This window comes from Sminthopsis crassicaudata, chromosome 4 (genome assembly GCF_048593235.1).
Source record: "Sminthopsis crassicaudata isolate SCR6 chromosome 4, ASM4859323v1, whole genome shotgun sequence".
In the NCBI taxonomy this organism is placed as follows: domain Eukaryota; kingdom Metazoa; phylum Chordata; class Mammalia; order Dasyuromorphia; family Dasyuridae; genus Sminthopsis; species Sminthopsis crassicaudata.
Window position 1 is genome coordinate 353,228,102 of NC_133620.1, and position 12,943 is coordinate 353,241,044.

At 47.2% G+C, this 12,943-nt stretch overlaps 1 protein-coding gene across 2 annotated transcripts in view; it reads right to left on the reverse strand.

Moving 5' to 3' along the window:
* The window catches only part of ZNF385C (zinc finger protein 385C), a 42,115-nt gene extending 34,428 nt beyond the window's left edge, over window positions 1-7,687 (reverse strand). Inside the window, exon 1 of one of the 2 annotated variants that reach the window (XM_074261550.1) lies at window positions 7,460-7,687. The gene's annotated coding sequence lies outside the window, so the exon portion shown is untranslated. The remainder of the gene's footprint in view (window positions 1-7,459) is intronic. The other variant, XM_074261549.1, reaches the window with a different exon arrangement.
* Between the last annotated feature and the right edge of the window lie 5,256 nt (window positions 7,688-12,943).

A 12,943-nucleotide genomic window follows, 5' to 3' on the forward strand; every position in this document is an offset into this window, starting at 1 on the left:
TTTTGTAGAAGAAGAAAGAATTCCCCTGGGGAAGAGGGGGGAAGTAAGGAAGGAGGGGAAAATTTGGAACAAAAAATCTTACAAACTAAATGTTGAAAATCTTCTTTATATGTAATTGGAAAAATAAAATACTATCAAGGAAAAAAAGTGAGCTATTAAAGAAAGCTATAAACTTTCAGTTTTAGTAGCTAGGAAATCCTAATTATTGCTAGGACTATTACCCCCTTCCAGAGTTGTTCTGAAGAAAACACCTTGTAATATTAAAAATGAGAAAAAATGTGATTATTAATAAAATATGCAATAGTCAAAAATTTTTAAAAGAAATGCTTTAAGATTAATGATTTAAAAAAGAAGCTAACATGTGCTTCCATGTCATTTTATGCTTCTAATTCCCTTATCTTCATATATATTGAGAGAAAGGGGGAAATCCAAATTATCTGAATGTCACCTTAAGTCTCTGCTATAATCTATTGATTATAGATGAATATGGATTATTTAGGAGAGGCAGCACCCCAGGATGGCCTCCAGGTGGCAGAGCAAACCAACTAGCAACTATGTCTTAGATTTAGGGAGCGAGGGGAGGCAGGAGATAGTCTGGAAGGGCAGCTCACCACTGCGGGCATGGCAGGCCCAAGGGAAGGATGACCAGGGACTCAGGTCCCTCGATGCTTCTTTCCTTGCAGAGATAGCAAGACTCACCTTCCAAGGCCCTGTTCCCTTGGGGGCAGGCAGTGTGAGGGGGTGTTTGCCTGGTCTCTGTGACTTCTGCTCCTGAGCCCTTCCCCCCAATCTGGGAATGGCACACTGATAGGCCCCTAGCCCGCTCATCCAGCCCCCTGCCTCCACCATCGCGGTCCCACAGAGGCCCGGTGTTGGCTGGGAGGAGGGCAGGAGCGATAAAGGCTATCACAGGTGTCAGGGTTAAGTGGGAGGAGGTGACAGGGGGGACCTCCCTGCTGAGGGATCCCAGGCCTTTCCCAGATCCCCTAGAGTGACTGAGTTCAGAGCTCAGTTCGCTTGGAAATCGCCTCCCTGGGAGAGGAATTATGGACATCGCACTGCTCTTTACAGGGGGGGAGGGGAGAGGGAAAACAGACAAGCATCTGCCACAAGGCTGATTGAATAGCCCTGATCTACAGCCTCTGCTTACCAGGCCGACCCAGAGAAATTCTTTGGCTAACTGTGTCCTGGCCTAAGCTCCTGCCCTCCACGCCTCCCAAAGACCAGCTTCTACCTTCTCTGTAGCCCCTGTGACTCTCCACCCCAAACACTCATATGTACGCTCATTGTCTCTCTCCCTCCTTTCTTCTCTCTCTCTCTCTCTCTCTCTCTCTCTCTCTCCCTCTTTCCCTCTCTCTGTCTCTCCTTTCTCTGTCTCTCCTTCCTTCTCTCTCTGTTTCTCTCCCCCCATCTCTCTCCCCTCTTTCTGTCTCTCCCTCCTTGCCTCTCTGTCTCTCTCTTCTTTCTCTGTCTCTTTCTCTCTCCCCCTCTTCCCTCTCATCTCCAGACCCCGGCCCAGCCAAACTAGGAGACGCCAAACCTTTTCCCTCCCTGCCTCTGCTCATTTCTGAGAGTCATCTTTGACTTCCACAGTGGAGACATAGGGCCTCCCCTTTGCCAGGAAGGCTACATGCTTACGACCTCCCTCTACCCTACCCACATTTAGAGAACTGGTACACTGTATTTCTCCACTTATTTCCCTGCTCCATCTGACAGAAGAGAAAAGATGGCTTCTCTATTTCCCTTATGGAAGGAACTGAAACTCTAACAGAAGTAATATTGATTAAACAGCCTCAAAGGAACCTCAAAGTCCTACTACTTCAAACTCCTCATTTTAGAAATAAGAAATGCAACCATGCATTGATTCAAGGTAATCCCAATAGTCTTGGGATGGAAAGTGTCATCTGCATTCAGAGAGAGCTATGGAGGCTGAATGTATCTTCAATTTTTTTTTTTTTTTTGCTGTTGTGTGTTTTTTCTTTCTCATGTTTTTTTTTTCCTTTTGATCTGATTTTTCTTGTACAGTACGACGAACATGGAAATAAGATTAGAAGAACTGCACATGTTTTACCTATATCAGGTTGCTTGCTATTAGGGAGAAGGGAGGAGGGGAAAGAGGGAGAAAAATTTGGAACACAAGATTTTGAAAGGGTGGATGTTGAAAATCTTTGCATGTATTTGGAAAAATAAAATATTTTTAAAAATGAAGAAATGGAGGCAATGTCTTTCCCAAGGTCACATGGGTAATAAACAACAGAAGTAGGATTTGAATTCAGGCTCCTTAATACAAGCACTGCCTTCCTTACGGGAAGTTCAAGCAAGAACTTGAGGGTGACAATATTTTAGAGTAGGAGCCCCCAGAGAAGTTAGAGTGTCTACCAAGGTGTGTAGCCTGGGCTGAGAGTCAAGAAACTGTTCTGCTAGGAAGGAGATGAGTGATACTAGCCAAGTGATTTTTTTTGTCGCTCAGCTTCCTCCTCTTTAAAACAAGGAAGTCTAGACTGTCTCCAGAGTCTCTTTCAGCGCTCATTCTGGGCTTCCATGATTTGGCAGGTACAATGTGAAGAACAGATTACAGTTCAAATTCCACTTCAGAGGCTCATTCCCTGGGTGATCCTGGGCAAATCACTTAAACTTCTCCTCACTCCAGACAACTAAGACTAAAATAAGGAGAAAAGTATTGACCCTCATTGAAAGAGTGAGGTAAATCCCCTTCCCATATCAGTGAAACCACAGTTCAGATCCTATTGCTTACTATGTACAATTCCTGCTCTGGTCCCTCCCTGTGCCTCAGTTTTCCCACTTTTTAAACTTGAGGAAGGTTAATTCATTTCTTCCCCACTTCAAGTCTCTCCCTACTCCAACCCATTCCTCACTCAGCTGCCAAGGTGATATTGCTAAAACTCTGATCTGGCCCTTATCATTCCCATATTCAATACAATCCTGTGACCAGGACCAAATGTAAAATCCCGTTTGGCTTTTTGCCTGACCCCTCTATACTTTTCTTTTACATTCCTCCCCATGTCCTTTGTGATCCAGATCTTAGAACAAGACATCCCAACCCCTGACTCAGCTTTTCACTGGCTATTCTCCATTCTCAGAACTGTCTCCTAATTGACCAGACTTCTACTGAGTTAGCAAGAAGCCCTTTCCTAGTCCTCCTTAATCTCTGTGCCTTCTGAGACCACCCCCAGTTTGTCCTGTCTATATCTTGTTTGTACACAGTTGTCTGCATGTTGTCTCTCCCATTGGACCCCCTTGTTCAAGAAGAGGGGAAGCATTTATTAAGTACCCACTGTGTGCTCAGGACATGTTTTTAGAGCTCCCTCACATAGTAGGTGCTCGGCACTATGCTAAGCAGGACTCTTAAAAATATAATTTCTTTTCCTTACACCTAATAAATAGTTGTTATTATTTTTATTTTACAGTTGAGGAAACTGAGGCAGACAGAATTTAAGTGACTTGCTCAGTGTTTGAGAGAAATTTAAAGTCAAATCTGACTCCAGGTCCAGCACATTATTTGCTGTGCCAGTCAACTGTCTAAAAGCAAGGACTCTCATTGGCCTTTCTAGGTATCTTCAGCATTTAGCACAGTGCCTGGCACATAGTAGGCATCTAATACTGGAAGACTTCCTCACAAGGCAATGCGGTGTCTGCCAGGGCAATTTATCCCCGTTGCCCTTTCCCTGAGAGGGGTATATCGGGGGTAGCAGGTGTGAAGTGAGCTCCTGGTCACTGTGCCTGGAATCATTGCTCATAGATTTAAAGTTGGAAGGGACCTAAGAGACAAATAAGACGAAGAAACAGCAGCTGACATTTATATAGTGCCTTTCAGTTTTACAAAGTGTTTTTCAAACATCATCTTATTTGAGCTTCATAACAAGCTTTTGAGATGGGTGCTATAATCCACATTTTATAGACAAGAAATTGGGGCTCAGAATGATCAAAAGGGATTTGGCCAGGATGCTCAGCTGGGGACAAAGCTGGGGTTCAAATCCAGGTCTTTCCCAACTTCAGTTCTGGCATCCTATACTATGAAATCATTCCCCCATTAGAACGTAAGCTCTCCAAGGGTTCCTAGTGCCTAATAAATGCTTATTGCATGGTGGACAGTGATCCTTTCAAGATTATTTAGCCCATTCCCCTCATTTTGCCCCAACCCAAATACCTTCATCTTCTAGAGTTGGGACTCCCCAAGCTGTCTTTCACCTTATAAATGAACAAGAATTCCCCGACATCAGAGCTTGACAACTCTAGCAGACCCATCGGGAGGCAGTGTGGATGTAGTTAAAGAGCACTGGCTTTGGAGATAGCTAATCTGGATTTGAATCCTGGCTCTGCCAGGGAAAGGATCAGATTTAGTGGCTTGTCCAAGGTCACATAAGCAGTAAATGGAGGAGGTGGAATTGGATCTCAGGTCACTTAACAACAAATTTACTGCTCTTTCAACTCCAGAATCTTGGTTAAAGAGCTATCTGGGGAGGTGGGAATGTTGGTTGGGGAGGGGTCCAAGTCCTCTTCCCCAAACGAAAGCCTGTTGGGGAAGCTATGAACTGGGAGACCCAGATTTATAGCCTGGATGGTTAAATTGGAAAGGGGGATGTCAGCCCTCCTACTCTCTAATTCTGAAGGATAGTTTCCTAGTCCTTGGCAAAGCATGAAGGGCTGTCTCAATAAACCCTTAATGAGCCCAATTAACCGCCTGGCATGTCCCACTGAGAGGTGCCTTTTTTGGATTGCACATGCTCCCAGAGATGTTCCATCAAAGGAAGATATTACAGCTCCATGGAAAGGGTCTAAATGGGTTTTCTAGAGTCAAGCCCATAAATCTTAGACCTGAAGAGCTCTTCTAGCCCAGCTCCTTCAATTTACAGGTATAAAAACTGAGGTTCCGACTGGGGAAGTGATCTAATGGAGGCCACAGAGGCAGAACTGGATCCCTGATATCCTCGTCCAACCATGTGGCTCTTTTGTTCAATGAGGAGACTCTGGACCCCCCTTTTCCATCTTAATACTCTCTGTTGTCCAAGTATCGAGGTTCACAACACTCCAATGAGGTCAGCCAGAGATTATATAATTGGGAAATATTTAACAAAATAAATAAAAATGCAATAGAACGTAGATAATGTTAATATGTGGTTATGCATTATGGCTCAGTAACCATACTGAATGCCAAGTTTGATACTACTTCTCCAGATCACTTCCTGGGTCATCTTGGTTGGAAGTGAGAGTGGTAAGAGCCTGCATTTCAACCTGACTCTTTCTCTTGTTTTTTCTTCTCCCATATACACTCTGGAGCCAGCACTTAAATTCCAGAAAAGATTGGCGACTGTGCCCCTTTCTCAGGAAGAAGCTTGAGAGGAACTTTTTGGGGAGCTGAGTTCCTCTTCCTCCACCAGGTTGCCTGCCCAGATTTTCAGCAGGAAGGGGCAAAGAGGTGCCTTTCCACGTGGGCATTAATGTTTCCTGGCACCTTGGTGAGGCTGAGTTGTCCTGGTACCTAGCCCATCCCCCTCCCAAGATGAGTCACCCCCCCCCCCGAATATCCAACAACAAATTCTCCTGCCTCTCCTTTCCCTCCCTCCCTCCTCTTCCCCTTCCTGCTCTGAGCCATGACCACTTCTCTCCCCCAAATACAAGGAAAAGATGGGATTCATGAGGAAGAATTCCGTTGAGAGATACTCACCCTCCCCTTCCATACCAGGGCACCAGGGAGCCCAGGTCATTCAGGGTGATGTTGGAAAACATTACAGAGAGCCTCAGAGAGTGGTTAGGGGCTAAGCTAAATTAAGGGAGGAAATTTAAAGTCAGGCGTCCTGTTTTCTCCAAGTCCAGAGGACTGGAGTCTGGGCAGTGCCCCCGAGTGCCGGGGCCAGGAAGCTCTGTCAGCCTGCCCGTGCAAGTGATGACAGTGGAAACGGAGCTGCCCTGGCTGCGAGTTCTTAGGGAACAAGCAAGGCAGCCACCAAACTGTGGGCTCCAGGTGGTGAGTGTTGTCACTTCAGCACCAAGGGCAGACCTGGAAGGATGGGTCTGGTGGGGAGCAAGTGAGAGAGAAGCCCCAGGTGGTTTCAGACACTAACACATCAGCCCCCGGCTAACTGTCTATCTCCCTCACACATGGATGTTCAGAGCGGGAAGGAGACCAACCCTTCCTTCTACAGACGAGGAAACTGACCCGGAATGAGGAAAAGGGTTTCCCCTCGCGGCCATCCTTGCAGGCCTCCTTGGGCACACTGGGCATTTTCCTCTGCCTCAAGGCCGGCCCCACGGCAACAGGGGGACCCACACGCATCCTTCTGATGGAGTTCTCACCGCCTCCCTCTCCCTGGGCCTCAGAGGAAGCAAAGATGCTTTGTGCTAAGACCTCCTGAGAGACGGAAACCAGCTCTCCTTCCTCAGCCTTCTTTTCCCCTCCGACCTTCCCTGCTTCTGAGGGTGAGGGACGGGAGGCGAGAGGGGTAGCAGAGAAGCAAGCCCATCTGAAGCACTTAGCAGGGCACTGCTCCACACCATGTCTGAGGCTACTCATCCGCACATAAATCCCCCTGAGGAGACAGGATACAGGGAGGGCACTGACGGAAAAGGGGGCTGAAACTACAGAGACTAGATCCAAAGAGGCCACCCAGAGTGTGGAAATGATGGGAGACTGGGGCGTCAGAGGCCTGGATTCGAATCCAAGTTTAAGCCTCTATCACCCAGGGTTGCTGTGAGAAAAGTGTTAGAGAACCGGGAGCTGTTGTGTTAAGTGGGTCCCTTCCTTTCCCATCAGACCGGCTATCTGAGCTTCCGGTCCACAGGCCCATTTGTAATTGGCCAGGTCTCTTTGCTTCTCCTCTATTTCATCTGTACTAGTTGTATTAACCCTTAAGGTCATTTGGTCCATCCTCCTGCCTCCGCTGAAGAGAATCTCCCAAGTCTAAACCGAAGTGTGTACACATGTGTGGGGGATGTGGGATAAAGTCTCTCTCTACCCCCAACATATTGCTGCCCCGCCCCCCAAAACAGGGGCAGATCCACCACCTCTCCCTCTATCCCCTTCTGGTATCTGCATTACAGTAACAGGCATGGGGAGCAGGGTCCCAGCCAAAAAAGTTCTTCTGTCTCCATGTTCCTTTGAGCTAACTCCGGCCGGAAGAGTGAGGATTCCCTGCCTACCTGCCGTCCTCCCTTCCCCGCCTGCCGTCCTCCCTTCCCCGCCTGCCGTCCTCCCTTCCCCGCCTGCCGTCCTCCCTTCCCCGCCTCCCGTCCTCCTTTCCCCGCTTCCTGTCCTCCCTTCCCCACCTGCCGTCCTCCCTTTCCCGCCTTCTGTCCTCCCTTTCCCTCTCTTTACTGTGTCACCAGCTGCCTCCTTGGCTAAGCCAGGCCAAAGCCCCCCTCCTAAGCGGACGCCCCGCGCCAGTTTGGGGGCGCAGCCCCCGGACCCCCATCCTCTCGGGCTCCAAAGTGCCGCACTCACCTGGAAGTTCCGGGCGCCCCGGCTGAGCACGAGGGGCCGGGTCCCAGCGGCCGCGGTCAGGCCGCCCCCTCCCGCCGGGTTTCCTCGCCCCTGGCCCGGCCCGCTCTTCCTCCGCGCTTCGGAGGCTCGCGCTCCGCGGGCGGGAGGCCGGGCTCTGGGCCGGCTTTGAACGCTCCGTCCCAAGCGGGCAGAGCTGCGGGGCCAGCGCCGGCGGCTCCTGCCGGAGCCCCGCCCCGCCCTCCCCTGCCCGAGCCCCGCCCCGCGCTCCCCCCGGGGCGTCACGGCGAGGCGAACAGGTGCCGGAGGCTTGCGGGCCGGCGCTCCGTCCCGGCCCCGCCGACCCGCCTGGGCCCTGCTGGGCCGGGGGGCAGAAAGTGCCCGAGGGCCTGGCCTGGAACGCCCCCCCAGTGGGCGGGGACAGCCGGGATTTGGCCCGGGCGTGAGGAGAGTTAGAACGGGACCGCGGGAGCGGCGGAGAGCGCTCGGGTCCTCCGGTCCGAGCGGAAGGGGCCCGGGGCAGGTGGCGCCTTCTGGGAGGGAGGGAGAATCTCGGGGAGCTGAGGGACGGGCGCGAGGCGGGGGCTCTGCCCTTTAACCCCCGTGTCCAGCCGCATGCCACCGGCGCGTATAGAACGCTTCACTTCCCGCCCGCCGGCGCGGGGCCGCGCGCAGTGTGAGCGGAACCGCGGCCCGAGCCCGGGGCGCCCCAAAGCGCGCATCCCCGGCCCGAGGGAGCCCTGGGGCCGGTCCTCGCCGGCGCCCCCCGCCGCGCTCCCCGCAGTTTGTTTCCTTACTCACTCACTCCCTTTATCTGACTTCTCTCGTGCAGCCAGAGAATTGTACAAGTGTTTATACATAAAAAGGGCAGACAGCCCTCCAAGAACTGTCACTGTGAAATGCGTCTGTGTAAGCAATGTTATACGGATAATATTAATAAGCTCCAAAGTGATGGAGGCCGATTGGAGAAGGCCCCCTCCCGGGCTCTCCGGTATTCTCCACCAGGCGTTCGGAGGCCATGACGTCCGCGCCCCTGCCTCCAGCCCCCAGTCCTTAGGTACTCGGGGCTGCAGGAAGCAATGAGCTCGGTTAGTGTGGAAACGCGGGGAAAGCCCGGCCCGAACCGATGCAAAACAAAGGAAGCAGTCGGGATGTGATACGTACAAGGACTACAACAATGTGAATGGCAAGAGCCGTAAAAATACAGACAAATTATACAGAATAAGCACCCCCCACAGAGGTAAAACCCCCACAAAGTGTTTGCCTCAGAGGGAGAAGGCAGGGTAAGGGTGGGGCGTCGTGTGCGTTCCCAGATTTGATGCATTGATGGGTTGTGCTGATTTTTTCCCCTTACAAAGGATCCTCTCTGGGAAAGAGGAAGGGGAAATATGGAAAATGCAAAACCGAAAGATATCAATAAAAAGTTTGGGGAGAAAGTGATACAAGGGAGGCTGCAAAGGAGAGATTCAAAGTGTCTGAAAATTATCGAGTTGTGACAGAGAAGGGACAGTTACGGGAGGGACCGGTCCAGAGGCAAGCAGAGCCCTAACTAGGCGGAGGTGGAGGGAGAGCCCCTGAGTAAGAAGTTAGGAAGTCCACTGACTATATTTGGAATCGCATTGAGAGAAGGGAGGGGAAAGGGTTGAAGGTGACACCAAGGTTTCAGCTTGGATGAAGGGCATGCAGACTAACAACAAAAGCAGAAAACTGGAAAGGAAGAGGTAGATTTTTTGAGGGGAAAGAGATGAAACCAGCTTTGGACATGCTGAGTTTTTGATATTTCAGCGAAGAGATCCATGAGGCAATTGTAAATTTAGGACTAGAGGAGTAGGATTGGAGTACAGATTTTGAGGTCTCCCATAGAGAAGTGATTATTGAAGCCAAAAGGGTATAAGCTGAAAGTAGAACTCAGAAAGCTCAAGAGGGAGGACAGGATTGGGGGGAGCACCCATTCTTGGGGGGTAAGAGTATGCTGGTGAATCTGTGAAGAGCATCATTAAGAACCAATTAGGCCTATTTAACGTGGATTGGTCAACCTGCCATCTGGGGGAAGGGGTTGGGGGAAGGAGGGGAAAAATTGGAACAAAAGATATGGCAACTGTCAATGCTGAAAAATTACCCATGCATATATCTGGTAAATAAAAGGCTATTAAAAAGAAAGAAAGAAATTAAGAAAAGAACCAGTTAGGAAGGAAGGAAGGAAGGAAGGAAGGAAATATTTATTCAACACCTACTATGTGCCAGGACTGTACTTAGAATTTAACAAAACCCTATCACGGAGGCGAAGAAGGGGGCGGCGTGTCAACAGTGTTGATCGGTACTGAAAGGTTGTTTTTGTTTTTTTGGTGAAGATTTTTTAAAAGGTCTCAGGATATGGCAATCAAGAAGGCATGACAATTCCATTTCTGCCACGTGCTAGAAAAGCAATGTAGTGTCATAGTCACTGGGCCCATTTGGGAAGATCTGAGTTTCAAGCAGGCCTCAGATTCTTATCAGCCACGTGACTCTGAGCAATGAAAAAGCTCTCTGGACTTCAGTTTCTGGAAGATGACAACAGAACTGTTGTGCCAAATGGGATAATGTCTATTAGACAGTTTGCAAATTTCAAAGGGATATGTGTTTAAACTATTATTGCTGGAGTAATTGCTGGTCCTCAGTTTACTGATCAATAAATAAGGGGCTGGACAGATTTAGGGTTCTTTTTAACCTCTAAATCTATGACACTGTGATCTCAAGGAAAATAATTTCAGTCATAGAGGGAGGACAGAAGTCAGGCTGAAGGACTAGGAGAGGGTTGGAGGCTGAAGTTCCTGGTAAATTTGGAGAATAGTGAAGTAGATGGGGAGGGTAAGAGAGAGAGAAGAGTAGAGATAAACATTCTTATTCTGTCCAAAGAAAACTTAAAAATAACATTAATACTCCTAGCCAAGAAGACTCCAAGGGGCTTGAGTGCTCACAATATAATGGGTGCCCTAGGAGACTGTCCTCTCAGACCCAAATGCCACATGCCTGAATCACATGTGCTATATAGATATTGAACATGTGTTCCCTAATTATACCAAACATTCCCCCCTCAGTTCTTCCTAATCATACAGGGATTATCAGTTTTGAAATATTCTAAATCCTATGACCTAAGATATGACTGGTCATCTTAGACCCTGCTTGATCCCCTCTAAGAACTCAAGCAGAAGGCAGCCTGGCTGGTTCCATTGCTGCATAGCTCCAAGGCTGAGAAAATTCTATGTATTGAGCCCAATCTCCTTTGCTATGACTTTTATTCTTTGGTCCTACTTCTGCTTTCTGGAGCTACACAGACTCAATTAAACCTCTTTTTCAGATTTTACATAAGTGAAGAAAATATATCATATGTCCAACTAAATCTCTTTTATAGGATGGATACCCCAAGTTGACTCAGTTATTCTGTGATACATCATACGTGGACTGGTCAGGGCAGGGGAGTATCTTCTGTGATCTACATTTGTGGTTGTTCAGTCGTTTCAGTCCTGTCTGGCTCTTCATAACCTCATTTTGGATTTTTCTTGGTAAAGAAACTGGAGCAGTTTGTGATTTCCTTCTCCAGCTTATTTTACAGATGAGGAAACTGAGGCAAACAGGATTAAGTGACTTGTCCAGGATCACATAGCTAGTGTTGGGGTTGATTTGAGTTAGGTCTTCCTGATTCCAGGGCTGCTGCTCTACCCACTGCACCACTTAGCTGTCCCATGATTTATATACTATTCCCTTATTAATGTGGGATTTTTAAAATAGCTACCAACTTTTGGTAAATAACCCCTCTCTATATGACAACAACAATAACAATGCTGATTCAAGTTAAGACTTGAAAAGTGCTTTCTTGCCTTCTCAAATCTGTAAAATAGGTTGGGCTGGTATCTCCATTCTGTAAGAGACCCAGTTATTTAGATGTTTACTGTGGCATTTGAACCAAGATCTCCTGATTCCAAACCTACTCTCTTTTTCATTACCTCATAGTTGTCTCCTCTTTCTTATAATCTGCTGTCAAATAAGGTTCTACTGGTACATTTGGTCAGCTGACTTTTAAAAAACCTTTTGTGATCTTACATTTATTTCTATGCAATTTTATCTTATTGTTTGGGTCCTGGAATCCAAATCTATCGAGATAATTTTGAATTGCCATCCGACGTATTAGCCCTCCTTCCCAGCTTTGTTTTAACTGAACATATAATAAACCTGCCTTCATCTTTTTGCTTAATCTAGGCTGCCTCTATATTGCAAAACATTTTGTCACACCAGCCTCACATCCAAGGGGACATAGGGATTTCTGTTTTCTGTATCTTTCATTCTTGTGGAAAAACAAGGATTGGGCTGAGATTTTGGAGGGAACTGCAAGGTTCTAGCTGCTATGTGGGGACCTTCCCTCTGGGTGGGATCCACAGCAACACTTGCTATTTCCAGGTAACTAAGAACAGTTGTTGATGATCTCTAGAACCACTGCTCCTGGTCCCTCCATCTCTTCCCCTCTTCCAGGTTCATCTTCTGTCTCCTGGCCCCCAGCAAATCCATATCCTCCTTTTCACATTCCTTTCCCAACCCAGGTAATTGTATTGAGTCTAAAAAAAAGTCATTTAATCACAACATTAACCTTGAGATGAGGAAGAACCTGAATTCAAATCTGGCCTCCAGAAAATCCTGGATATGTGAGCCCAGACAAACCAACCAACTTCTCAATGTTCTAGACAACTCTCTTAAGACTATACATTTCTTTTTTATTATTATTAATAGTTTTTATTTACCTGATATATGCATGAGTAATTTTATAGCACTGACAATTGCCAAACCTTTTGTTCTAATTTTTCCCCTCCTCCTCCCCAGATGGCAGGCTGACCAATACATGTTAAATATGATAGAGTATAAATTAAATACAATATATGTATACATATTAAGACTATACATTTTAAAGAGGTACTCACTTGCCTTGGAGGAGGGTATTTTTCACTTAGGGGTAGAAAAAATAAATATGTCTATGTGCATTGTGGATATGTATACACACACACACACACACACACACACACACACACACACACACACATATATATATATATATATATACATGTGTATAGAGTTGTGAATACATTTATAAACATACACATATAATGTACATACATATACATACTCATAAACTAGATGGCACAGTAGATAGAGCATGGACCTGAAGTCAGGACAATGACACTGTTCGATTTAGACAAGTCACTTTACCCAGTTTGCCCCAGTTTCCTCATCTGTAAAATAACTAGAGAGGGAAATGGCAAGTCATTCCAGTATTTCTGCCAAGAAAACTCCAAGTGACAACTGAAATGATTAAACAACTATATATCTATTATATATATATGCATTGTATCTGTCTCTGTGTGTGTATGAAATCATAGGTCCAGGCTTTATTAGCTTCCTATCAGGTAACCAGGATCTCTCTGGCTTATTGATTATTGACTATGTCTCATTAGAAAGTTA